We start from the raw sequence: 25,249 nt of genomic DNA on the forward strand, positions 1-25,249 counted from the left end.
GGCATCTGTGGGTTCCAACACTGGGGAATTGTTGCATCCTTCCCTGCATCCATTTCCCCTCTGGGGAGCTACCCACTCCCTTTGGCATGGATGGGACTGATTCCCACTCGCAGCCTTAAGGCAGCATGTGATGTAAGTGTAAGCCATCAGTGGAAGCCCAGGAGCCGAGCGGGAACCATGGTAGTTCCCATGGGAGCAGGAACCAGTACACTGGTAGCAGTTGGAGTGACCATTGCTGCTACAGGATTTGCAGGCTGTTATGCTTTGCAAGCCATGAAGCATGATGGAGCCTCAAGTAAAACAAATTTTTCAAAGTCTACTAAAATCTGCCTTCAGTGGTGGCTATTACGGAGGTGGGTTTGAACCCAAAATGACAAAATGGGAAGCAGCAGCCCTACTGCCAATAAGGGAGAAATAAGAGATGCTCATCGACGAATTATGCTTTTAAATCACCCAGACAAGGGATCTCCTTATATAGCAGCCAGAATCAATGAAGATAAAGATTTACTAGAAGGTCAAGCTAAAAAATGAAGTAAATATATGATGAATTTTAAGTTCTTACTCATTTATGTATGAGTACCAGCTTTTTATAATAAAATGCCTCAAAGCTACACATTTTAAAAATTAGCATAAGCTAAATCAAAGCCTAGGTATAAATTTGAGGATTTAAAATCAGATTATAGAATATTTGTAGGTTAATACTCAATAATTATGGATAAATGCATGCCATTTGAAGTGTTGTTTATTACTCATTTGTCAAATAATTTGGTACCTATTTCAAGACAAAGTGAACAAGAGAGTCTCTTCCTGAAGGAATCCGCAATCTGATGGGAGACTGATTAACTGACAATTAAAATACAATGTAATAAATATGATGGAATTAGCACAGGCTGTTATAGTAGGGGCTCATCTCATCGGGACAGAAGGCTGTCCAAGGTACAGAGGATGCCCCCAGCCACTTAGAACCTTGAACTTAAAAGTGAATTTAGCCACAACTTAACCTAAGAAATTAATCTAGGTATGTATTTATCACTTTGTCAGTGATAAATCTGAACTGTTTCAGATTCCATACATTAAAAACTATAACAGTATGATAAAAAAAAAAAAAGTGTAAGACATCAGCACATTCCCCAGGCCACAGTTTTTTTACGTAAGGCCTGGGAACCACTTAAGCCAATATGGCTGCTTCCTCTGGCTACGTTCTTTTAATCAATGTGATAGTCTGTGCGACGTGGGCAGTTAAAAACTACCTATCCGGGCTTCCCTGGTGGCGCAGTGGTTGAGAATCCGCCTGCCGATGCAGGGGACACGGGTTCGTGCCCCGCTCCGGGAAGATCCCATGTGCCGCGGAGCGGCTGGGCCCGTGAGCCATGGCCGCTGAGCCTGCGCGTCCGGAGCCTGTGCTTCGCAACGGGAGAGGCCACAACAGTGAGAGGCCCGCATATCATAAAAAAAAAAAAAAAAAAACAACAAAAAAAACAACTACCTATCCCCTTCCACACATCCTCACTACCAAGTGGTACGTTATAATAAAAACGTTTCAGGGCAAATTCTAGAGTCCTGCCAAAATCCAAGAAGCAGGACCTGATACCGGGGTCAGACGGCATTAAAGCTCTGCCAACAGGTGGGCTCCTAGCCTTCCTCCCCTCCCCTGCACCTGCCCTGGGGCCCTCAAGACCTCCCCAGTGCCAAAAAGAGCTCACTTTTTGCCCAACTCTGTTCCCTGCTGTGTGAGTTCTGCCTGGCAGCCTGGACTTCCTGCCAGCACTCACAGGTTCCTGCCCAGCGTCTACCCCACTCCAGTGGGTAAGACTCCCCTCCAGGCCCAGATCCTTCCGTCTGTCTGCTCCGTGAACCCTGGTTAACCCGTCTGTGCCTGCTTCAACGCCCACAATGGGGAAGAACTTGAGGAAACGAACGCGGTCTGCCAATCCACAGTGTGTGTATAGAAATGCCAATAGGTGAAGCAGCTGGGTCTCGCCCATAAACAGCAGGTTCGTCTCTTCAACTCAGAGGATTGGAAGGAAGAGCTATAAGCTCACCTCCAAGTCAGGGTTGGCTAAAGGGCAGTTCAGGTCCTGGAGTAGAGGATGTATGGGGATATTCTGGGCTCAAGTGTTTGACGGAGTCAATTGCCAGAAACTTCTGAAATCCTTCAAAACATATACCTCCCACTCATAAACCATGCCTGGAAATTAAAATAAAACAAACTTAGTACATTTCTTTTATTTTTTTTTTTTTCATGGCAATATTGGCTCTTACTGAAGGACAGCATAGCAAGAACAAACTCCATTTTCAAAATAACATTTCATTTTATGGTATCTCTACCTCAGTGTTGAACATTAATACCAGTATATAGGTTTCTGATTTAAAAATAATCCTATTTGATTAAACTACATTTTAACGAATTCCGTTTGGAAAAGGAAAGTAGAGTTTAAATTATTTTGCCATAAAGATTCATTTTCCCTCACACTAAAAATACGTGTATATATATATATATATTTTTTTTTCTCCTTGAAATAAGGTTATGGTAGGTGAATAGTGCTTTTAATAATGTTGTTCTGAGAAAATCAAATCAAATATAATAATCCTTTAGACTATGAACTAATTTTTTAAGATTTAGGAAAAAACCCATTCACCATGGGATATAAAGCAAGGAAATACTATAAAGTGACACTGCTACGCCCATTACAAGAAGCAATGGACCCCGAGCTTGAAACAGTACTAATTTCTAATGAGAATATCATTTCTTATCATTTCTGTACTTTTAAGACTTTGTCTCTTATTTATTTATTTTATCCTCCCGTGACAGAGAGAGAGAGAGAGAGAGAGAGAGAGAGAGAGAGAGAGAGAGAGAGACCACTTTAGTCTCTTCCCCTTCTTTTTTTTTTAAACATCTTTATTGGAGTATAATTGCTTTACAATGGTGTTAGTTTCTGCTTTATAACAAAGTGAATCAGTTATACATATGTCCCCTTATCTCTTCCCTCTTGTGTCTCCCTCCCTCCCACCCTCCCTATCCCACCCCTCTAGGTGGTCACAAAGCACTGAGCTGATCTCCCTGTGCTATGCGGCTGCTTCCCACTAGCTATCTATTTTACATTTGGTAGTGTATATATGTCCATGCCACTCTCTCACTTCATCCCAGCTTACCCTTCCCCCTCCCCGTGTCCTCAAGTCCATTCTCTAGTAGGTCTGCATCTCCATTCCAGTCTTACCCCTAGGTTCTTCATGACCTTTTTTTTTTTTCCTTAGATTCCGTATATATGTGTTAGCATACTGTATTTGTTTTTCTCTTTCTGCCTTACTTCACTCTGTATGACAGACTCTACTTTTAAGACTTTGTCTCTTATTAAAAAAATAATAATAACAGGTTTAGGACATGAAAGAACTTCGTTTAAAGATGACCCAACTATTCACAAGTTATTTCTGTGATGGTTCACTTTTCTTAACATGTAAGCAAAACTAAAAGTGAAGCAATTTGTTGTGATAATGCAACATATCTCTCAAATCTCAGGGTAAAATGGGATGCACAGTCTTATTAAAAATCCATCTTGGGGAATTCCCTGGCAGTCCAGTGGTTAAGACTCTGTGCTTTCACTGCCGTGGGTCTGGGTTCGATCGCTGTTTGGGGAACTAAGATCCCACAAGCAGCTCGGCATGGCCAAAAAAAAAAAAAAAAAAAAAATCCATCTTGGACCCCTAATCTTCCCCTCTGATTTTACAGGTGTGGCTCTTTTATTTTTATTAGTATTTTGTTTTGCGGTACGCGGGCCTCTCACTGTTGTGGCCTCTCCCATTGCGGAGCACAGGCTCCAGACGCGCAGGCTCGGCGGCCATGGCTCACGGGCCCAGCCGCTCGGCGGCACGTGGGATCCTCCCGGACCGGGGCACGAACCCGTGTCCCCTGCATCGGCAGGCGGACTCCTAACCACTGCGCCACCAGGGAAGCCAGGTGTGGCTCTTTTATTTGAACATCTGAGAACTGCTCCATTGGTGCCTCTGCTCACATTCAACATTTGCTGTCAGTCTATTCTTTGCAAGGGACTCTTCTAGGTATAGGTGACACAAAGGTGTCCTCTGGGAGCTGACAATCAATGTGACAAGCGGGCATCAAATAGAAAGAGGGAGGAGAGGCCTAATACTGATATTTCCATCTTGAATACACCATGTGTTTCCAAATTCTAGCACCTTGCCCAATGGTCGACACCGGCTCCCAGAGAGTGGCTCCTGCCAACAATGAGTTCATGGAACTATGAACGCATGGCTCACCCATAACCAATCTTTAATTCGACATTTATTCTCTTGCCCTGCAAGTTGCTCCAGAGCGGGCTGCCTCTTCCCACTGCAAGTGCTAGGAAATACACAAACCACATTCACCGTTCCACAAAGCAGCAAGAGATCGTTGAAAGCAGGGACAGTGTCATTCTCTTTTGTGAAGAGAAAAAGCATCCTTCTTAGGACCCAGTGGGTCCACCATAAAAGCTTCATTTAAAAAAATGAACAGAGGGACAAAACGGAATCTACTCCAATGATCCAATTAGAAACGTCACGTTAGTATTACGTGCAGTATTAACGGGAATGCCAACTGAATTTCCATTCTACAAAAGGGTAAAGCAACAGAGGGAAAAAAAGCGAAAAGGACAAATACCGGCTGCTTTTGAACTCCAAGGCTTGAGCTCAAGCTCTGGCTTTTATATGGTATTTTCATAGGCACTGCCCGTGTCTTACAGAAGTATTTAAAAGTATTCCCTAATTTGACCTCCTTTAGTTGTAACTGGATTCCCATATGGTTTCCTGACATAATCAAGAAAGCATCAATTCCAATAGTGCTTTATTTTATAGTACAGTTATTTGAACAGAGGACCACTTCTGAGTATGCTCCTGTCACAGTTAACTCCAAGGCAGGAATGTAGTACTACTGCTTTCTGTGTAAATGCATCCATTGGAATACTCTGGATAGGATAGGATCAAGTGACAGAACAGCTCTTCCTTCAGAAAGCTCAGTAAGAAGCCCTCATCCTCAGGTCTGTGAGGGGCTTTTGCACAAATCTGTTTCGGATCAGTCCCTCAGAGATGTCTAAATTCTAATTATCCAATTAATTTGCAAATATATTCTAATTTATTCAAGGGAGATTTTCTTGGGTGTTAAATTATCTGACAGTGAACCATATGCGGCACACAAGAGCAGGACCTCCCTGAAATACCACAGGTTACCCCGGTACAAGAATGACTATGCATATACTCTGGTCCACACAAATTTCTATCCCCAAATGAGAAAATGAGTTGGCATTTCCTCCACCCTGATTAGTTTGTGTACACGTTGGTAAAGCATTGCTAAATGCAATTGAGGCCAGAGGGGTATCCTTCCACAGTCTCCACTGGGGTAGGGCTAGGGTGGGCATGGCTGCCTGGGGCTGAGAAATTGGAGAAAGAGAATCATATGGATAATGTGTTTATCTTACTCTGTTTTCCTGGGGTGGTTTAAGTTATAGGAAAAATAATACCCTCCGTCATACTGGGAATTACTAACTGTTGGTAATTTGCATGCACAACTCTATTCTCTAACAATGCAGCCACATGGTTTACAAAGCAGGTAACATGGTTTACTCAGACAATCAACTTGTAATTTACTGAACTTGTGGATTAAAAAAAAAAAAAAAAGATGTTCTTAATTGCTACCTTGTGACATTTTATTCAGCTCAATGACTGTATAGCTACAGATAAGAACTGAGAATAACACTATCACATGTCACCAGGATTACCTAATTTACAAAATGGAGAGTATCTCGATGCACTTATTGTTACCTAAAAATATGGAGTGTGGATTTTAATATGTTTACCATGAGATGTTTGGATAGCTGCTAATTGCGCAGCATTAAAAGAAAAGCTGGGTGGGTTTGTTGTTGTTATTGGTATTTTATTCAAAATATAATTATTTTTAATACTAGCAGTAAGGAAATGAAAGAAATGGCAATGTCATGCAACGCAGTCTGGTATGTAATTTATATACTAGAAATTCTTCTATTCACTCAGTTTCTAAGATCTCTAAAAACCTGCAAATCAAATAATAGGCAAAGAGAGAAAAACTAAAAGGAAATGTATGTCCAGTTTAGGGATCAGGAAGGCAAGATGGAATTTTATATAATAGATTCTGAATTGTCTACAACAAGAATTAGGGAGAAGTTAGAGGGAGGGCTTCAGAGTTCTTAGAAGAGACACGTCAGTTAGTGAGTTCAAAACAGTTCCCTAAAAGAGTGATCTGTGAATGCAAAACTCTTTTTGAAGGGAAAACTATAATTTCCACTAAAATTGGGAGTTAAGGAACTGGGAAAAATAGCAAGCACAGTTAGGACCAATACTGATTCATCTCTCTTCTCTCTCTCTCTCACTTGTAAGGAGAAAACTAATGGAATATTTACAGATGTGCCAATAGGATCAGAGTGATTCTTGACACTCATACAGAGAACAGCTCATCAATATTCAAAAGAGATTCATTTGGTATTTCTGGTTTGCATATCTGGTTTGTTTCTTTGTTTAGCATGCCACCAAAACTTAACACACCTAGACTCTCTTCCTTCATCCTGAAAGACAGGTAGCATGGCACATAGAAGGTTACAAGTGGCCTGGGAGAATTTCTCAGGTATCTCCTTTGCTTGAGACACCTTAATCCTCTTCACCCTTGTCAACCTCAACCTCATCATTAATTTAAGTGTAAGTCAGTAGGTGAGTAAATTTGGATATAATGAGTCAGTCCAGCTTGTGAGAAATTCCTAAATTTTAAATAATCACTTCTTTTAAATAAGAAATGAGCAGAGAGGTGCAAAATGGTTGTGATAGATTATTGAATAATGCATGATGTGAAATGGATATATACTGTCGAGTTTGTTTGACAATTTCATTGTTCAATGCTGTTCCCACTACAGCCTTAAAAGAACCCTATCCTTATTCCCCAATTATCCTGGGCAGTTAGCTAAATGAGCTCTCATATAGTCCCACCAACTGACCTGCTAACTCTCTGACTCAAGTGTCCATAAAAATGTAAGCAGTCCTTCACTGACAACATGAACTTCAAAAAGACTCTCAGCCCAAAAAGGGGACCCTCCTACACGGTTGGTGGAGCCACCATGGAGAACAGTATGAAGGTTCCTCAAAAAACTAAAAATAGCTACCATATGATCCAGCAATCCCACTCCTGGGCATATATCCAGAGAAAACTACAATTTGAAAAGATACATGCACCTCAATGTTCACAGCAGCACTATTTACAATAGCCAGGACATGAAAACAACCTAAATGTCCACTGACAGAAGAATGGATAAAGAAGATGTGGTATATATATATATATATATATTATATATATATATATATATATATATATATATATATATATACACATACACAATGGAATATTACTCAGCCATAAAAAAGAATGAAATAATGCCATTTGCAGCAACATGGATGGACCTAGAGATTGTCATACTGAGTGAAGTCAGACAGACTTACTAATAATACAAATACAAATACCATATGATACCGCTTTTATGTAGAATCTAAAATATGACTTAAAGAACTTATCTATGAAACAGAAACAGACTCACAGACTCTACAGAAAACAGGCTTGTGGTTGCCAAGGGGGAGGGCTGGAGTGGGAGTTTGGGATTAGTAGATGCAAACTACTATATATAGAATGGATAAACAACAAGGTCCTGTTGTATAGCACAGAGAGCTATATGCAATATCCTGAAATAAACAATAATGGAAAAGAAAAAAAAAAAGGTCTCTCATCCACATGGGTTCCAATACTGACGATCACAGAAACTAATAAATAACAACACATTCCTTCTCCATCGGTCCTGAGTGTCACATCACAGATTCAGGTGACTGCATTTTAAAACTTACTTTACCCAGTTTTTAACATTGCTTTATTTCCTGAATTCCTTCTTTCCAATGGTCCAGTAGGAGATCTGACAGCAGGGTCAGCCAGCTGTTCTCTTTCCTACATACGGAAGCTACTAGAGGGAAAGATTTTTAAGCTGCAGCTTTGTGGAAAAAACACTGTTAAGATGTTGGTCAGGTTTCTTATGCATGAGACACCTAAAGACACTGTCAATAGGAATAGGTGTACTCTTCCCTATGCTTTGCTATTAAGGCTGGAATCAGCTGCCTCGGATGTTTAGCTAGGGTTAGGGAACAGAGGAGGAAGAAGCCTCAGTATCTGGCCCCTCCTGCCTCTTGCTTCTCAAGCAACAGCTGTGATTTCAGAGCCCTGATGGCTAATTCCACATGCATAACTGTTTTAGGCAACGTTCCAACTGTGTTCTAGTAACTTGCCAGGGTCATCCTTTTATTTGCTATATTTCCATGATGCTTAAGTGAGCAAAACAATCAGTTGCCAAGTCCTGCCTTTAGGGGAGAGGAGTTGAAGGCAGCAGAAAAAAGGACAGGGAAGAGTATAATAGGACATTGAGAAAACATGGGATTCCAGGATTCCTGCTCAACAAATGCCCTCTGGCCCTTCTTCCCACACAGAAGTGGGCAGTGGTGTGGGAAGGGGGAAGGGTAAGCTGGGACGAAGTGAGACAGTGGCATGGACATGTATACACTACCAAACGTAAAACCGATAGCTAGTGGGAAGCAGCCGCATAGCACAGGGAGATCAGCTCGGTGCTTTGTGACCACCTAGAGGGGTGGGATAGGGAGGGTGGGAGGGAGACGCAAGAGGGAGGGGCTATGGGGATATACGTATGCATATAGCTGATTCACTTTGTTATACAGCAGAAACTAACACACCATTGCAAAGCAATTACACTCCGATAAAGATGTTAAAAAAAAAAAAAAAAAAAGTGGGCAGTGGCCATGGGCTCTGCTACAGCAGGTTGAATCCGGCCTTAAAGTCAAACCTCCCAGGCAGTGAGAAGGGCAACTGGCTTGTGTATAGAGAGATGTCAAAGACTGTAAGCACCTACCCGAAGCTTTCTTTAGAACAGTTAAATTCATGCAGTGAATGTTCCGAGCACCTACTGGTGCCAGGCACTATGCCATGTCGGCCCACCAACGGAAATGAATGATATTCCTGCCTTGGCCTAGAGGAGTTAGGAGTCCAACCATCTACCTGTTAATCAGACAGTAACAATAAAGGGTGATTAAGCACTATATGCTAGAAATGTACTCAGGGCCCATCAGGTGCTTTGAGAAGGAGAAGCATCTAATTCATGGCAATGGCGGGGGGTAGGGGGGCGGGTGGAAGTGACCCTTGAACTTTAAAAAATGATAAGATTATTGGGACAGAGGCAGGAGGAATATGCACGTGCAGGGAGACATGTGCAAGGAGAGTGCAAAAAGAGCACAAGAAAAGTGAGAACTCTGCAGCAGAAACAGGTAGAAGCGATGGGCAGTTTATCTCAGAAACATTCAAATTCATTTTAAGAGGTTGTAGACCCTAGACCCATAGGCTAGGGATGGATTCTTTAAAAATGCCCTACACAGATGGCCCAATGGGAATTTTTTTGTTTTGTTTTTTTGTTTTTTGTGTAGTACGCGGGCCTCTCACTGTTGTGGCCTCTCCCATTGTGGAGCACAGGCTCCGGACGCACAGGCCCAGCGGCCATGGCTCACGGGCCCAGCCGCTCCGAGGCACGTGGGATCTTCCCGGACCGGGGCACGAACCTGTGTCCCCTGCATCGGCAGGCGGATTCTCAACCACTGCGCCACCAGGGAAGCCCCCAATGGGAATTTTGAGAAATGCATTCCATTCCTTGTCTTTTTGCTAGAGTTTAGATTGTTTGCCATTTTGTAACCGAGCAGGACCCTATGGGGCCTTTCCAGGACAGACCCTTCCCCCATATCCTCTGCTTTAGCTCCTCTCTGAAGGACCTAGATCAGAGTATCTGATGCACATTTCCTGAGTTGTTTTACAGATGCTAAACTCACCACCAAATGGAAGAAGTTAACTACTTGATGACCAGGAGCACATAACCCCCAGACCTACTGGGGCCTAAGGATGGATAATGTTAACCCCTGTGACACCTCCCTGTTACCTCACCATCAACCAATCAGAGAATCTTGCACGAGCTGATCACACACCTTACCACCACCACCACCACCCCCCTTACCCGGCCTTTAAAAATGCCTCCCTGAAATCCATCAAGAAGTTCAGGTGTTTTGAGCACTAGCTGCCCTGGATTCCTCGCTTGGTGCCCTGGAACGAAGGCTGCATTTTCCTTCACCACAACCCGGTGTCAATAGATTGGCTGTACTGTGCACAGGCAAAAGCCGACTCAAGTTTGGTCCAGTAACAATTTCTTAAAGAGAATTTTCTATCTGCTAGTAGAAGTAAGGGCACGGGTTAAACAACAATAATGAAAATAATAATGATGAATGTGGGTCATGTTAAATTGCAAAAGATGTTAACATTTGGAACTTTCTCTCTGGGTCTTTTTCCCCGATATAGAACCCAACAGGCAGTAAAATACTAAACTCTGCCACAAAATTAAACAATTACTGGTCACCAGTAATACTGGAGATGCTTTTATCAGTTTGTCATTCATTCTTCATTCAACAACTATTTATTGAGCATGTATTAAGTCCCAGGCACTGTTCTATGGTATCAGATCTATAGCAGGAAAGAACAGCAACAAAAACTGTAAAGCAATGTCACAAGCAAACATTCACAGAGAAGGGAGCTCCTAGGCTGTGGGAAAGAGGATAACACTGAAATAAGAAAACTACACGGACAGTCAGTAGTCTACTTTCCTAGCAGTCTACACTGCTGGGTTTAACCAGCCCTAATGACCCAGTGAATAGAAGAGCCTGGATCTTAATTACAGAGCCTCTTTTGTGGCTTATTCTCCTTAGTCACTTCCCCTTTGCTCAGAGCAGACTTCACTGTTTGCAATCACCAGAGGCCAGTGTAGCTGAACTGGCTAGGCCTTCCTGGCCTCCTAGGGGAAGGTCAGTGAATTAATGAGGAACTAGATGTAGGGGGGCAAAGTTGGACCCACTGTCCCAAACAAAGCCCCACGGAGGGGACGGGAGGGGAAGGGAGGGGAGGAGAAGCAGGCCGTGGCCAAGTCGACACAGAACGTCTGCAGGATGTGGAAGGCTCACTGGCCACATTCTATAAGACCAAGACTTGGTGTTCTCACTATAGCGCAACTACGGCTAAGCTGAGGTGAGAAAAAATAATTAGGTCCCCAATGTGCATTAAAACATGTTTGCAGGATTCTGTTCTTGAAGTGGAAAACTGTTCCCACAAGGTCTATTTTTAACCGTTTTATTTTAAAGAGATCAGAAAACCTTGTCGTGTTGAAATTTCTCAGTGGGCAATTTTACAGTAATGCTACCTAAATCCAGCCTGACAATGACAAAGAAGAGGAAATGAGTCAATGTGCTAAGTGTGTGGAAATACCCTCACCCTGAAATCAGGACAGGGCTCAGAGAGGCCATGAATACAATATGGTGATGTGTTTCATTTCTGGTCCAGTTCAGTTATCGGAATACTGAAGTCAAGCAGAATCTCCTATTTGGGGAAGCTACTAGTTCATCATCAACTTTTTCATTTAAACTACAAGTTAACTTTTCCCCCCAGAGGAGGCAAAGGTAGTATTTCAAGTAATTGATGACACCTTGGTTATAATAAGCTGGGGTTATGACCCCTGGTGATTTAATCTTGTGGCATCAGTTAATTTACTCAGAGAAATATTCAACCTATTAACCAGAATCTGATTTCCTATTAGAGGCACAGAAACATAGTTCAGGAATGTGATTATCCTGACTATATGCTTCACTAAAAAAATCAAAAGAGAGGGCTTCCCTGGTGGCGCAGTGGTTGAGAATCCGCCTGCCGATGCAGGAGACACGGGTTTGTGCCCTGGTCCGGGAAGATCCCACATGCTGCGGAGCGGCTGGGCCCGTGAGCCGTGGCCGCTGGGCTTGCGCGTCCGGAGCCTGTGCTCCGCAATGGGAGAGGCCACAATCAAAAGAGAAACCCACTGGAAATGAATCACATTGTTCGTTCATTCACCAAATATTCGGTAAGCATCTACGGTGTGCCAGGCACTTGACATATACCATTGAAAACAAACTCTGGCCCGCAAGGAGATTTATTCTAATTAATGATGGACAAGCTGCTTGTGATTCAGTTTAAAGACTCTCAAAGGGCAAATCTGAGGAGAATCAGAGAAAGGGAAAGAGGATTTTGAAAACAATGATAACTGTAGACAGAAAAATCCATTGTTCTGAAGGTAATTGGTCCAGAGCCCTCCCTTCCTCTCACAGTCACACAAGTGAAGGTTTACAATCTTTCAGTGAATCCACTTTAGAACCAGAGAAGTATGAACAGGCACTAGAGTATGGTAAGTGTGGGATGCCAGTCAGCTTGGCTAAGCTATGCTGCAGTAACAAACGACCCCAGCACCTAGATCGATGGCTTTCAACAACATGGCCATGGGCCGTGAGGGCTGTGTTCCACACCTTCACTAGGCGACCCAGGAAGCTTGCCTCTAGGATGCTGTTACTGCCTTCAGGTCAGAAGGAACAATGACAATGGTGGGATAATTCAATGTCTCTTAAAGCGTTTCCTCATAAGTGGCACAGGTGACTTGAGCTCACATTTCATTGGCCAAAACAGGTAACACAGCCAGAGGTCAACAGGGCAAGAATATATTATTATCGCACAGGCAGGAGTGGCTAACGAAACAATCAGTGATGGGTTGGCTGTAGCATTCATTAGTGTAGCCGACGACTCAGAAAGACGTAGAAAATATTTGCAGCCCTTCAATTTTCCCAAACTTGGGATGACTACGAAATGGTGACCAAATCTTCTAAAAGGAAATAACTTCCTTTCACATCATAATTTCTCACCAGATCAGAGGCACACAGATTGTAGAATGAAACAAAAACAGACTCTGGAGAAGTTGGAGGAGACTAATTTTTCCTTCTTTGGTTAGATGTCAAACAATTTCTTTTCCCCCTCAATCATTCCTTTCCACATGAAGGAAAAGGAACTCAAGAAATTACGGTGTGGAAGACGGCATTTTACTTTGCAGCTAGTAAATTCTTCCTGAGATCCACGTGATACTTTACTACGCTGACATGTGGAAGGAGACAGGGCTGGGGTAACACAGACCTCTTGAATTTTCATTCTGCAGCAATTAAAGGGAATTATAACACTGGAAAGACATATCTTAGCAATTCAAAAGGGCATCCTAGGCCTTCCAGTTTCTTAGTAACACAAGAAATAAACTTCAGTATTCGGTATTCAGCCACACTGGTTCATACTCAGCCTTAATTTTTTTTTTCTTTTTTTTTTTGGCGGTACGCGGGCCTCTCCCTGTCGTGGAGCACAGGCTCCGGACGCGCAGGCTCAGCGGCCATGGCCCACGGGCCCAGCCGTTCCGCGGCATGTGGGATCTTCCCGGACCGGGACATGAACCCGTGACCCCTGCATCGGCAGGCGGATTCTCAACCACTGCGCCAGCAGGGAAGCCCAGCAGAGATGCATCGGCAGGCGGATTCTCAACCACTGCGCCACCAGGGAAGCCCGAGCCTATCACTTATTAAAAATTCATAGGGCTTCCCTGGTGGCGCAGTGGTTGAGAGTCTGCCTGCCGATGCAGGGGACGCGGGTTCGTGCCCCGGTCCGGGAAGATCCCATGTGCCGCAGAGCGGCTGGGCCCGTGAGCCAGGGCCGCTGAGCCTGCGCGTCCGGAGCCTGTGCTCCGCAACGGGAGAGGCCACAGCAGTGAGAGGCCCGCCTACCACACACACACACAAAAATTCATAAGCCATATAGGTGTTCATTGGACAATTCTTCCACCTTTTCTATGTGTTTGAAACTTTATAAATGTTAATTTATAAATAAAATATTAGGGGGAAAATTGTAAGTAGGCCTAGAACCGAATTAGCTTTTGAACTCCAAAAGCAACATTCTCTATATAGAATCACGAATGAAATCCCCGTGCTATGTAGGAATCTGATAAGTTCTCTAACTTAAATAATTAATACTATTCTACGAGCGAGTCTGACCATGCATGTATTCATAATGTATGCAGCCATCCATCCAAAGAGCATTGGAGTCACAGCATGTACCTAGAACCATGCTCACCTGTTCTAGGTTCCTTTGCCAAAAGTCAACATGCCTAGCTACCAAGTCAGTGAATGGCCAATTCACCAAAGATAGCACACTAAGTGAACAATTTTCTGCATTCACCAAATTTCTAAACAACTTGTTTCTTTAAGCTGTTTATGGAGCCTGCAGTAGTTTTGACATGATGGGATGGGGTGATCTCCAAAACTTTAGATTTCTGAAGTTGGTGACAAATTTCTATCTTGTCTTCATAGCATTAAAGGAATGGTCAATTCATCAAAAGCTACAGATGATTTCGTTTTCTTGTGGATGTTTAATATCTAGGAATTATATTCCATAGTTACTAACCATTATTAATAATGAACTAGTAAAAAAAAATGTGTTTTTAAAAATATTGCTTTGTTTTGACTCTTACCTGATGAGTCTTTTTGTTTGCTGGTTATATTGACATCTTAACCTCTTTAGGAGTCTTTTACCTAATGAACCTAAGCTTTCAAGTTTTGAATTTTTTGTTTTGCATTAGGTGAGGGCTTTAGGAACATATCTTCTGCATAAAATACAACTACCTAGTAGAAATTAAATGCAGATTACTAGAATGTACACCCAACAAGGGCAAGAATATTATGGTCTAGTTTAGGGGTGGTGAACTATGGGTCACATGTTACCTGTTTTTATAAATCAAGTTTCATTAGAACGCAGCTAATAGTCATTTATATGCTGCTATGGCTACTACTGTGCAAAAATAAATAAATTTCTTGAAAAAGACATAGTTGAAGAGCTGTAATAGGAATAGTAAGGCCTCCAAAGCCTAAAATATTTGCTATCTGCACTTCAAAGAAAAAGTTTGCAACCGCGGGTCTAGTTCATTACTGTTTCCATAGCTTCTGGAGCAATGCCTGGCTAATTTGGGGAATTCCATAAATACTAGTTGAATGAATGAATGAATGACTTGGTTTTTAATGCAGGCTGGCCAGTCTTTACCACTCATTTCAACATTCACTGTCTCATAGCCTCATGGGCTGGTAAGAGAGGCTGGTTCTTCATGGTGATATGGAAGTCAAGCAGGATGAGTCAACTGGTGGAGCAAACCACTTCTGTGGTTCCAGGACAGAGGCCAACCCTAATGCAGAGGATTGGTTTGTAGCAACGTAGAAACCAACCCACATTTCTGCAAAGACTGTATTGGGGAACTCCAAACACAACTCAGCTGTCTGGTCTCTAAGAACCCAAGTCACTGCTTGTCATTAAAAGAAGAAAAGAAAATGTAGGTTGGCCAATATTTCTTTCCCCTTCTGAAGGTTGGCAGTGATTTTGTGGTTGAAGTGATGAGCAGCCCTAAAAAGAGGGAAACCACAAAACCATGCCCAGTGCTTCTCCCAAACTGTAGCTGCTGCTGCAGACAAAAAATACAGGTCTTCTTCCAGAGATTCCCTGGTATTGTCCTGGCATAAAGTAGCCTCCCCAAACATTATTCTGATGAGATATACTATTAAGAAATCAAGCAGTGATAAATCTAACGGGAATTTTTTGCCAGGTAACACTTACCTCAAGACCTAAGCCTATGAAGGAAACTGTAACGAGACAAAACCAAGTGAGCTGGATTTATATTGTTGTTATTTAGTTTATTTTAAATGGCTAGTGGCAGGTTTGTTTGTCTGTTTGTTTGTTTGTTTGTGGGGGCAGGGGGGAAAGCAATATCTAGCAGGCTGCTTTAATTTCCTATTGTCTTAATGTCACTGCTATTAAGACCTTCCACCCTAATCAATACCCAGTTCCACCAACTCCCAATTAGCCTCAGTAAAATCCCCAGAGTAGAAAAAAGGAGATGGATCATTACTTTGCAGCTTTAGATTTTCTGTAAGTCAACTCATTTTCTCTAAAGCAGGGTTACTCAATCAGTCCTTTGTGCCTATCAGTGTGCTAGGTGCTCTGGGTATAAAAATATGATATGGCATTACACATTATAATTTTTAAAGAGGTTTTGCCATCTGGGAAATATCAAGAAATAAAGCAATAAAGATAAAAACACTCAATATTCAGTGAAGGGTTCTAACCCAGTTAACCCACTCCAAAGGCATGCATGTTGTCTTCAATCACCATATATATATATATATATATATATATATATATATATATATATATTTTTTTTTTTTTTTTTTTTTTTTTTTTTTTTTTTTAAGGAGTGTTCACTGATATGATTTTGAATTTTCCTTTTAAGTACTAGAAACATTTAAAAGTGGTCCTGGGTACCCAGCATTTGGAAAAAAAAAAAAAAAATCAACTCAAGGTTTCATTTGTTTGGCATCAGCTCATAGTCAACTTCTACTTCCTTTATAAACTTCTATGTGGCCTTTGTGCCACAGTCCAAGTGAGATTACAACTCTCTTACAGATAATCACAGGAATTGCTCTTCACCAGACAGTGCTTATCCTCATTGCCCCTGGATGGTGCTGCCAGTGAAAGCAACAATAAAAACTCATCAAAATCATCACAGCCGTGAAACACCCATTGTCAATTCTGAATGGCTGGAGCTGATGCTTGAGTCAATTCAGTCCCTCTTCTTGTGAGGACCTAAAGGGGTAGGATAGGGAGGGTGGGAGGGAGGCTCAAGAGGGAGGGGATATATGTATGCATATGTCTGATTGACTTTGTTGTACAGCAGAAACTAACACAGTATTGTGAAGCAATTATACTCCAATAAAGATCTATTGAAAAAAATAATAAAGGCACTTCTATTGATACCACTTCTCTTCCTAGCTTTCTGAGATCCCTTGTTACCTTGAGAGTACACAACTAGACAAACCCAAACTAGAGCTATCCTCAGGAAAGTCTCCTAGCTAAGCAATGGTTTCAGTGGAGTACACCCTGGAGAGGTCTTTTGAAGGGCAGGGAGCTATGTGAACAGCTTTATGTGGTTGTCTTTTCAGAGACCACAGACCAGCTGGAGTCTAGGCCAGATGCTATGTTCACAGCATTAGCAGGTAAACTGCAGTCAGACTAGAATGTTAAAATTTTGAATTACACAGGGCAGTTTCTCCGTAAGACGACATCAAAGTTTTCTTGCCATAAAGGTGCAAATCTGCTTCTGTCTTCACAACTGTGAGCTTTACAGCCTCTCAGCCAGCTTAGGAGTAGCACTGGGGATTTTGAGAGGGTTGGAGGGAGGAAGGAAATCTTTGCTCTGTGTCTTCAGAGAGACTCAGGAGCTTCTGCTCATGGAAGTAGAGGTTAATAAGTGACTCTAATTGAAAAATGGCCATACACTTGAAACAAGATTCTGCTCTGAAAATTCCTTAAATCTGTTTAAGCATGAAACGAACAAAAAACTAAATATTATCATACCTCCCTCCCTCTTCTCCACCCCATTCCTTGGCATCACTCCTGGTTCCATAGCAGGTAACAGGAAGACAAAGAGGAGTCTCATATCCCCAAGAGCTCCCAAAGAAAAATGATGGGGGGGGGGGAAGAGATCAGCAAGTGCCTCTTTGGTGTCGTTGCTCGGTAAAGAATGAAATCACCTGCAAGTCAAGTCTACCCCCAGCCTGCACAGCTGTTGGCATTTGTACCTACTTGGAGGAGGCAGAGGTAGATGAGGTTTTTTCTTAGATGCAGTCATCAACGCCAGATGTACTGATACAAGGGGCAGTCAGCTTCATACCACCTGCATGAAGCCCATCTTTATGCTAGTACTTTTGGCATCTGGGACCTGGCAGACACTGGAGGGATTGCCCCTCCCAGAGCTAGCTAATTCCTAGAGACAGTAAAACAATCAGCCCAGAACCCACACCTCCAACGCCCTCCTCTATTAGGCTCTTATACCCTATGCCACTATTCCCGGGCCCTAATCCCTCCAGAGCCAGGTACCAGACAACTAGAGATAGCCCATGTGCTCTGGAGTTGGCTGAAATTATTCAAACTAGCCAATCCTAAACCTGTTTACTACGACTCACCCTTTCCTTCCCACCAAAACCACAACAAGAAACTCTTGTCCAGGTTTCCCCCTTGTCCCCTCTGCCTCCTAACCAACCCGGGTGCTTCCCCACGTGGCCCTGAGTGGCAAGGCATGTCCCCACCCCTTGGGAATTGTCAATAACAAATTATCTTTTCAACAGCAATCATCTCCTGATCTGTGGGCCTCACCGTACCTGAATAATAATAAAACCTACATCTGAAAACACCACCCAAAGGTGAACAGCCACTAATTACAGTAAACACACACAGCCAGTTCACATCATGCTTCAAAATGACGATTGTGTCATTAATGTATACCAGCCTGCACACTTTCCCTTAATAGCATGCTGGACATGGCCCCACCCCCAAATTCTCCTCTGTTCTCTCTACTGCACTGAACTGAAACTACCTGAATTCCACTAACACTTAAATATTCACCTGCTGGGTTGCTTTATTAAATAAGCACTCAGGAGCCGTGTTTGTTGGGAAAGGGGGTAGGTGTGGCACCCAGCTATATGCTGTATGATTAATAAAAAAGAAACTTGCCCTTACATCCATTCTTCTCTCCAGCTCTCCACAGTAACAACATGGCTCAATTTCCCTTGATTAGCAAAAGGATTTAGATTCACTTTTCAAAAAGTGCTAATCAGCTTCAGCTTAAACAGATCAAAATGCAACACAGAAGGGACTTCCCAGTTAATATGGGGGTCTGCTGGGCTTCCCTGGTGGCGCAGTGGTTGAGAGTCCGCCTGCCGATGCAGGGGACGCGGGTTCGTGCCCCGGTCCGGGAGGATCCCACATGCCGCGGAGCGGGTGGGCCTGTGCGTCCGGAGCCTGTGCTTCGCAACGGGAGAGGCCACAACAGTGAGAGGCCCGCATATCACCAAAAAAAAAAAAAAAAAAAAAAAAAAATATGGGGTCTGCTGAGGGTTTTTTCCCCTTGAGTGCTACATTAGAGATGAATCTGAAAACACAGCTACAAATAGGGGATTTTGAAAGCTACCCGAAGTTCAGCAAATGGTGTCAAGGAATAGACTACGCATCAACACACTCTTCAGACTGAAGAGTTAGCTGATGTAATGACCCCCCTTGGTCCTTCATCCAGTGCTGGGAATGGTAGAATGAACTTAAAAGGTTGAGTCCATTGGACCTGGTTTCAAATACCAGTTGAAAGTTGTGTGACTATGTACACATTCAACTGTGTGACCTCTCTGAGTCTCAGTTTTTTTTTTTTTTTTTTTTTGGTACGCGGGCCTCTCACTGTTGTGGCCTCTCCCGTTGCGGAGCACAGGCTCCAGACGCGCAGGCTCAGCGGCCATGGCTCACGGGCCCAGCCGCTCCACGGCATGTGGGATCTTCCCGGACCGGGGCACGAACCCGTTTCTCCTGCATTGGCAGGCGGATTCTCAACCACTGCGCCACCAGGGAAGCCCTGAGTCTCAGTTTTTATGTTACATGATGGATCTAACACACACCTCATGAGGTTGTTATGAGAGCATTATATTTGTTAAATACTAGGCATTTAATACGGAGATTTTTTTTTTCTAAATGGCAACATTATATGTAAAATTATAACTTTCAAGTGAGCTGGCTTCAGAATAAACTTCCTTTGATGTGTCAGCAATTAAACCCTTTTGGGTATAGTACCAAATGGACCACCTTATACTGCACTGAATTCAGTTTGCTGGTGAATGGCAGTCACTAGAGTTTCAGTGTTAGTTTCTTTCCATCTCAGTGTGAGCTCTAGTCGAAATACCACCCAAGTGACTTGTCAGTCAATTTGTTTTTTTTGTTTTTTTTTTTTGCGGTATGCGGGCCTCTCACTGTTGTGGCCTCTCCCGTTGCGGGGCACAGGCTCCGGACGCGCAGGCTCAGCGGCCATGGCTCACGGGCTTAGTTGCTCCGCGGCATGTGGGATCTTCCCGGACCAGGGCACGAACCCGTGTCTCCTGCATCAGCAGGCGGATTCTCAACCACTGCGCCACCAGGGAAGCCCTTGTCAGTCAATTTGATTCCACAAATATTTGGTGGCTACCAACTGTGTCCTCCATATAAGAATGAGTGGAAGCATTCCTACCCTCAAAGACAAAGCAGCTAGGCTGTTGACTTAGTACACATTTACTAAGCCAGCACCGTGCCGACGGATGTGACGGATTCACCTGCAAATTGACTGAGCACAAAAAAAGAGTCAAATTCCGAAGGAAAGTTATCCCTTAGAGACAGAGACTAGATATTTATCCAGTCACTGGGCAAGACCCTGTAGATATACCTAGATCACCTGTGTCTTCTCATTCTGTGTTCAAGCTGACCAAGCCAATTATGTTCATCTCACTTCCCAGTTTCAGAAGGTGGGCTTCTTACATGCTCACCTGGATTAAACGGGCAAAAGTAACTCAAGGGCTTCAATATTTCTAGTTAGAAACACCATATGATATAGGATAGAGGTTAAAATTCCAATGGGTAAAAAAAAAAAAAAAAAAAAAAAGCTTAGGATCTGAAGTTGCTTCACCAGAGTTTGAGTCCCAGTTTTGCAACTTACTAGTGTGTGATTTGGGGTATGTTAATTAATCTCTGTGCCTCCACTACACACTTATAAAATAGGAATGAAATAAATCACCGGAAGCACGCTACCGATAACACAAAAAATATAATCTTTGCTTAACTGTTCAACCAAGAAAGCTTCCTTTTCATGAAAAGTGATCGGCTTTGTCTTACCTTTGTAATGTATAAGAAATACTGTTATGTTTATTTTCCAGGGCATACCTTAATTTTCTAAGACACCTATTGGCTAATAATTCTTTAGATAGAGCTATAGGCTCATTCATTCTTTAGATAGAGCTATAGGCTCATTCAGAATGATATTTATATGACTCAGAGATGTTTCTTTATCTTGCCTCTACTAAGAAAGACCATGTTACATTCAATCTTCCAGAAATATTGTAAGGACTTAACACCAAGCAAAACATGTTTTCAGGGACATCTCCAATCCCTTTCTTATTCATTTCATTCAATAATTTCTTTATCATTGCTCAACTGACTTCCCTTTTTGGTTAAATATCCACAATTTGAAGGATAGTGTCAAAAAATTGATAACAATAAGACTATTCTACACAAATATAATGCCACTTCTCAGAATACTTATTTTTAAGAGTACTAAAAGCAAAAATTCTGCAGACTCGTGATACCTAGATAAACATATTAAGTTAGTAGAAATACATGTCGAGTCATTTTTATGGAGGTGATCATTTTATGCTATAATGAACTATCTCAAGATTACAGTGATAATAAAAATAGATGATATATTAGATTAAATAATACAATTACATTCATATAGATTCATGATCCTTATAGATGGAGAGAGCATGAGTCTCAGAGTTTTTAGTTGCTTAACCGCTTGGGAAATAGTTTGAATAAGGTTATATTGGGTTGGCCAAAAAGTTCATTTGGGTGTTTCTGCAACATCTTCCAGAAAAACCCGAACGAACTTTCTGGCCAGCCCAATATAATATTTCTCATTCTGCAAAATCCTAAAGGCCATCACCACATATAGTCACACCACCATATTTATATATTCTAAAGGGCAATATGGGTTAGTTAAGGGTGCTGTAAATGGCCTACAGAAAACTGAATGCTTGCTATGAAATTTGGGATGCATCTTTTACACTAACAGGTACTATATGCTGTTCACAAAAAGTATCTTATTTCAGTCTCTTCTGTGCTGACTTACACAGAGTAGAGATTCATTACATAGTTGTTAAGTATACACCAAAAGCCTGAGTTATTTGCCAGTGATAACGTAAAGTGTGAATCATCAAGAGTAGTTGATTTTGCCTTCCACAGGACCTTTGGTACTATCTAAAAACATTTTTGGTTGTCACAACTGGGCGATGGGAGGGTGCTATTGGCATCCATGGGATAGAGGCCAAGGATGCTGCCAAACATCCTACAATGCACAGGGCAGCCCCCATAACAACAAATTATCCAACCCAATATGTCAGTAGTGTCAAGGTTGAGAAACCCTGTTCTTACCTTTGCCTGAGGTTATGGATATGAAACTCTTGAGCTTAAACTCATAGGAGGCCAGGTATTGTTGACTTCACAATTGACACGGTATCCTGAGAGCTCCATAATAATGAAGCGAGTGTGTAACTATCAGTGAGGACCAGAGAGTAGAGGGAAGTTTAGAATAAGCTGGGTACACCCAAGGTTTAGGTCTGTCCATTACTCAGTTAACTACAACAGCCCCTCATGTCCACCAATGAAGCTGAAGGTGTGAACAGGTTCAAGGTAACAGGTCCTCCACTATCTCATCCTGTCCCATGAGACCCAAAGATTGTCTCTAAGCATTAAATTCCTTTTTCTTTTTATACAGATTTTCTTTTTGTTTCACTGCGGGCACTACTACAGAAAACCGATAGCCCTTAGCTTGAAAGAGAACCAGACATCACAGAGGGCAGTTATTTTTTACTCCTTACCCACAGCTCTCCTTCCTCCAAGCTCCTCCCAGCGCCACGCTGCACACACATCCTGACCTCACACCCACAACCTCTTCTATTCCCAGACTCCATCAACTTTCTCAGGAAGATTTAGCTGCTTGGTGCTTACTTGCTCACCAACCGAAGTAAAGACATTTCCATCCTCACCATCTTTCCTGAGCTCTGTACACACCAAAAAGCCCTACTTTCTTTTGAAAAGAGGTTGCTTCTCCTAATTAGAGTCAGCTTTGCTAATAAAAATGATGATAAGGCATTACCAGCAATGCTGAAAGAGGCGGCACTTAAGCGGGTCAGTAGAGGTTTTCCTAAACATTTTGATTACAACTTTAACTGCTCTAAGACACATGTAAAAGTCTTATCATTAAATTTAAATAGCCTGATGATATGCTGAACAAGACGATGAGAATGGCAAATAAATTGCTGTAATCTGCCATACTGTCACTTACCCTTCTCTTCAGCAGCTGTAATTGACTAATAGGATAATAAGGTGGCAGTTTACAAATCTGAAAGCTATACTCCTTTGCTGGAAATGCCCTTGAGGGGAAAAAAAAAGGCTCCAAGTCAGGAAGACAGAGTGAGTGTGATCAACATCATGGCCCTGGATTCAATATATTTAAAGATGCTTCTCATATGAAGTCAAAAGAAGTCGCTGAGCACTCTTGTCTAGCAGAAGCACCAAATGCCACAGTTGTCTATTTTGCTTTTCACTAATCCAGAGATAGAGAAATATTCAGAGGGGCTTTCCCCCATCCTAGGGACCCTGGCTGAAGGCACTGTCCTGAGAAGGAGTGAGGGGCAGGGGAAGCCTTCTTGGCATGAGTTCACTGATGGCAGAGGCTGACCCCTGACAGTGCCTTCTGTTTCCAGTTTAATCATCTCCTGAGCTTTGGACACTCAGTGGAAGATCCCAGTAACCTCAAAACTGCACAGCCCACTACTAAGTGAGGCCCCAGGACTTGTCAACAAGGTCTCAAATGCACCCACCTAGGAAAATGCCCAAAGTAAGTGATTTTTTTTTTTTTTTTTGGAGCAGAGAAAGTTTTATTGTAGGGCCAAGCAAGGAGTATGGGTAGCTCGTGGTCAAAAAAACATGAACCCAAAGTAAGTGATCTTATAAGGATACTTTTGATGGGAGGATTCTGGCCAGCAAAAGCCAGCTTAAGTCTGGTAAGAAAATTACTTCTACTACTACTCCCACTTCTACTACTGCTACTGCTGTTCGGAGAATACGTGTCAACTGGGAGACAAGTGAGGAAAAGAAGTGTTAGGAGATGACATCAGACATCATCTTGTAGGCCAGGGAGAGGATGTGGACACTACTGTGAGTGAGATGGGAAGCCATTAAGGATTGTGAGCAAAGGATGGGAAAGAGCTCACTTATCTTTTAAAAGGTTTCCTCTGGTGGCTGCTGGGTGGAGAAGAATTGGTAGTGGGCCAAAGGTGGTGGAAGAAGCAGGAAGATAATTAGGCAGCTGCTGTGGTCTGAATGTCTGTGTCCCCCCAGAATTTTTGTTGAAATCCTAGTGCTCAATGTGATGGTATTTGGAGGTGGGGTTTTTGAAAGTTGACTAAGGTCAAGAGGGCAGAGCCCTCATGAATGAGATGAATGCCTTTGTAAAGAGGCCCAAGAGCTCCCTTGCCCCTTCTGCCACGTGAGGACACAGCAAGGAGCCTGTGAGTCAGAAGAGGGCCCTCACCCAACCATGCTGGCACCCTGACCTCCAACTTTCAACCCCTGGAACTGTGAGAGATAAATGTTTGTTGTTAAGAAGCTACCCAGTATGTGGTATTTTGCTCTGGCAGCCCAAACGCACTAAGAGGCCACTGCAAGGGTCATGTGAGAGGTGACCATAGCTGAGACGCAGAAGGAAGCCATGGAGATAAGAAGTGGATGGATTCTGGATGTCTCCCAAAGCTACAACAAACAGGATGTTCTGGTGAATTGGGTGTGGTTTATGAGAGAAAGAAAGGAGTCAAGAACAAGATCAAGGTTTTTGGCCTGAGCAAATTAAGAGAGAGTTGACTTGCTTTTTTTCTGATGGGAAGACAGCAGAAGTAGCACATTTGGGAGGGTGAACAGGGGCTTGGCTGGAGCCGTGTTATTCCAAAATATAATCTTCTATGTTTATTATTTATTTGGCTACTATTCTTTTTCAAACTCTTTTCCCATTTAGGTCATTACAGAGTATTGAGCAGAGTTCCCTGTGCTGTACAGTAGGTCCCTGTTGGTTATCTATGTTAAATATGTACATGTACATGTCAATCCCAATCTATCCCTACCCCCAACCCTTCCCTACGGGTAAGCATAAGTTCGTTCTCTAAGTCTGTGAGTCTGTTTCTGTTGTTGTTGTTGTTTTTATTTGCTGTGCCACACAGCTTGTGGGATCTTAGTTCCCCGACTAGGGATCAAACCCGGGCCCATGGCAGTGAAAGCGCCGAGTCCTAACCACTGGACTGCCAGGGAAGTCTCATAATCTTCTATGTTTGAAACTGTGTTCCCTGTTTCATTTCTGGACATTCCTGGAATAGTATCTGACGCATTAATGCCACATTTATACCCACACACATATGCGTATATACATATGTGTAGATATTTATATGCATGTATGTGTATTTGTCTGTCTATACTAAAAATAAGCATGGATTGATGGATGGTTGACAGACTCTTCTTTCCTCTTTCGTTGAGGGGGTCATTTCTTTCAGAACAAAAATG

General features: G+C 42.6%; 1 protein-coding gene and 1 pseudogene across 1 annotated transcript in view; one reads left to right on the plus strand and one right to left on the minus strand.

The window, feature by feature from the left end:
• EXT1 (exostosin glycosyltransferase 1) overlaps window positions 1-25,249 on the minus strand; it is a 299,327-nt gene that overhangs the window by 67,323 nt on the left and 206,755 nt on the right. The gene's annotated exons all lie outside the window — the stretch shown is intronic.
• On the plus strand, window positions 284-531 carry LOC131744188 (mitochondrial import inner membrane translocase subunit TIM14 pseudogene; annotated as a pseudogene).

The sequence above is a fragment of the Kogia breviceps genome, chromosome 17, assembly GCF_026419965.1.
Source record: "Kogia breviceps isolate mKogBre1 chromosome 17, mKogBre1 haplotype 1, whole genome shotgun sequence".
Classification (NCBI taxonomy): domain Eukaryota; kingdom Metazoa; phylum Chordata; class Mammalia; order Artiodactyla; family Physeteridae; genus Kogia; species Kogia breviceps.